Source organism: Octopus sinensis, linkage group LG17 (genome assembly GCF_006345805.1).
Source record: "Octopus sinensis linkage group LG17, ASM634580v1, whole genome shotgun sequence".
Classification (NCBI taxonomy): domain Eukaryota; kingdom Metazoa; phylum Mollusca; class Cephalopoda; order Octopoda; family Octopodidae; genus Octopus; species Octopus sinensis.
The window spans coordinates 38,011,701-38,015,314 of record NC_043013.1 but is presented as its reverse complement, the minus strand read 5'-3'; the positions used below and the strand labels follow the sequence as shown (position 1 = coordinate 38,015,314).

Here is a 3,614-nt window from a genome sequence, read left to right as displayed (position 1 = left end):
TCAATAACAAACTGAACGAACACACATATTTAGCCTTTTTATGAGGGTAATGGTGTGATAATAATAGTATGAGCTGTAAGTAATGATAGAAGCGGAGGCGGCGGTGATGGTAGTGGTGGTGGTGGTGATGGTGAGGGATGATGGTAAAAGTAAGCTATGTGAAAGACAGTGGTCATGGTGGTGGAAGAGGAAGGTGGCCAAATCAAATGTACTGATGGTAGTGGCGTCAGAAGTCTGAATGGTGTGTGTATGGCAGTAGTGGTGGCGATGGTGGTGGTACTGGTGATGATCATGGTTGAAAACAATCAACAGAAAGAGAAAGAGAGAGAGAGAGAGAGAGAGAACGAGCCTAATGAAGATCCCACTACAGGAGCTAGCTAAAAAACTGCCCAGGTAGCTTTTGAGCTAATAATAATAATAATAATAATAATAATAATAATAATATATAATAATAATAATAATAATAATAATAATAATAATAAGAAGAAGAAGAAGAAGAAAAAAAATAAGAAAATAAGTGCAAAAACTTATTTCTGTGCGTCAGTGTGCCACACTTAGACCCCCCCCCCTTTTCAGTATTCAATGACACTCCTAGTATTCCTCATGACGGGATGAGAGTAATAGTAGGGATAGTGACGGTGAGGGCAGTGGCGAAGACGGACAGAGTGAGAGAGAAAGAGAGTAAGAAAAAGTGAGGGAGAGAAAGAGAGACAAGGAAATTTAGAGAGTGTTGATGATGGTAGTGGGAGTAATAATAAGAGTGAGAGAAAGAGTGGGTATATGAGAGAAGGAAGGACCGAACACTGAAGTAACATGCTCAATAACAAACTGAACGAACACACATATTTAGCCTTTTTATGAGGGTAATGGTGTGATAATAATAGTATGAGCTGTAAGTAATGATAGAAGCGGAGGCGGCGGTGATGGTAGTGGTGGTGGTGGTGATGGTGAGGGATGATGGTAAAAGTAAGCTATGTGAAAGACAGTGGTCATGGTGGTGGAAGAGGAAGGTGGCCAAATCAAATGTACTGATGGTAGTGGCGTCAGAAGTCTGAATGGTGTGTGTATGGCAGTGGTGGTGGCGATGGTGGTGGTACTGGTGATGATCATGGTTGAAAACAATCAACAGAAAGAGAAAGAGAGAGAGAGAGAGAGAGAGAACGAGCCTAATGAAGATCCCACTACAGGAGCTAGCTAAAAAACTGCCCAGGTAGCTTTTGAGCTAATAATAATAATAATAATAATAATAATAATATTAATAATAAAAACAGGGCGGCGAGTTGGCAGAGTCGTTAGCATTCCGGGCGAAATGCTAAGTATTTCGTCCAGCGTGCTAACGACTCTGCCAACTCGCGGACTTAGAAAGAGTTATTATTATTATTATTGTTGTTGTTGTTGTTGTTGTTGTTGCTGTTGTTGTTGTTTTCGTTGTTGTTGCCTTTGCACAGCTTCTAACGCTAGAGATGTACTACAGTGTCAGCTGTTCACTACCAGTGAACTAAGGTAACACCTCTTATCTTTCGAGTACCTTCCGCAGTATTCGAGCGGTTCCAAGCAGTGCTGTTTTCTGCAAGTTGTTCCACGTACTTCTCTATTATTATTATTATTATTATTATTATTATTATTATTATTATTATTATTATTATTATTATTATTATTATTATTATTATTATTATCATTATTATTATTATTATTATTATTATTATTATTATTATTATTATTATTATTATTATTATTATTATTATTATTATTATTATTATTATTACTACTAAAAGACAGTGAGCTTGCAGAATCGTTAGCACGCTGGATGAAATGCTTAGCGGTATTTCGCCCGCCGCTACGTTCTGAGTTCAAATTCTGCCGAAGTCGACTGTCCCTTTTATCCTGGAGTCGATATAATCCAGTGGTCCCCTCCCCTAAATTTTAAGGCCTTGTACATTTTGTAGAAATGGTTATTATACTGGAGTGGAAGAAATTTCTGGTGTACAGGTGTATTTAATTTTCTCGTTTTACATTTGGCGTTTTATTATGGTATTTTCTTAATCCTAAGAGCACCATAAAATGTAAAGACATCCGTCGGTAATGAATGAATGAATGGTCATGGGATTGCACCTAGAAAGTTATCCCACCAGGTTCAGGCAAGATTGTTTATGGAAAACCAACAGTCACCCATGGATTCCAGCCACTCCTCTCCACACCACAGACGTTATCCAAAGGAAAGGCAAAGGCCAGTACAGCTTCACACCGGTGACGTAGTAACTTATTTCTACAGCTACGTGACCTGGAGCAATGGAAAATAGTGTCTTGCTCAAGAACACAACACACAGCCTGATCCGGGAATCGAACCCACTATCTCATGATTGTGAGCCTGACATTCTAACCACTGAGCCAAACATAGGACTTTATTTATTATTAAAATGAAGGGAGGGATTGTGACCATGACCATCTTAGACCCTCAGTGAGAATCGATACAATTAATGTCCGGTTTGATCTGTTGGTTGAGGTTGACTCTTAAGAAAACATGAGCAAAAAGAGAAATAAATTAGTGTGGAAATGACAGGCCTTGTGACGAGGTAATTACATTATATATCGTTTATATTTTCCCTCAAAACAGGATTCGATTTGAGTGAAATTTGACACCTGAGAGTGAGCTAGTCATGGGTCAACACAAACTTTACTTTCGTTCTGTTCCTCTTCTTCTTCTTCTTCTTCTTCTTTCTTCTTCTTCTTCTTCTTCTTCTTCTTCTTCTTCTTCTTCTTCTTCTTATTATTATTATTATTATTATTATTATTATTATTATATTATTATTATTATCATTATTATTATTATTATTACAATCAGGACTCACCCCATAAGCCACAAAGAATAATCTCTAATTCGAGCCTACTCTAAGCTACTACGAATGCGTGTGGCAACTTGAAGATCCACCCACCACACGCGATAGACAGGCAGTTGCACGGGCGCGAAAGCTACGTTGTTATCCTCATTCCGTAAACGGTGGATTTTAACGGGTGGAGAGGTGAACCATCCTTGGGTACAGAGGATTCGCAATCTAGAATAGGGTCTGAAAGTTTACCCCACCGTAGTGAATTGCACCATGGTTCCTCTGCTTTGTAGTAGAAGTAGGAAGGAAGAGTGAGAGAAAGTTGTGGTGAAAGAGTACAGCGGGGTTCACCCCAACACCCACCCACCCGCCGGAGCCTCGTGGAGCCTAGGTGTTTTTACTCAATAAACACTCACAATGCCCGGTCTCGGAACCGAAACCACGTTCTTACGACCGCGAGTCCGCTGCCCTAACCACTGGGCCATTGCCCCCCCCACTCTGTTTCTGTCGGTTGTGTTGCATACTCGTCTGTGCGAGCGCACGCGCATCCCGTGAGTGATTGAGAGAGTGAGTAAGAGAGGGAGAGAGAGAGAAAGAGAGAGAAAGAGCGATAGATAGAGAGGAGGACAGAAAATTTATTCACTGACATGAAATAAAGAAAAAGAAAATTGAAGTCTAAATCTAGTACCTTAAGTTTTTCTTATTCATTCGGGTTGTGAGTGTAGCAAATATCTATCTATCTATCTATCTATCTATCTATCTATCTATCTATCTATCTATCTATCTATC

The 3,614-nt window shown here is 39.4% G+C and overlaps 1 long non-coding RNA gene across 1 annotated transcript; it reads left to right on the top strand.

The window, feature by feature from the left end:
- Nucleotides 1-734: 734 nt before the first annotated feature.
- Nucleotides 735-1,204, top strand: LOC118766648. The gene is made up of 3 exons (XR_005002575.1): nt 735-869; nt 968-975; nt 1,195-1,204. It is a non-coding gene; the product is annotated as an uncharacterized LOC118766648 (long non-coding RNA).
- The last annotated feature ends 2,410 nt before the right edge of the window (nt 1,205-3,614 follow it).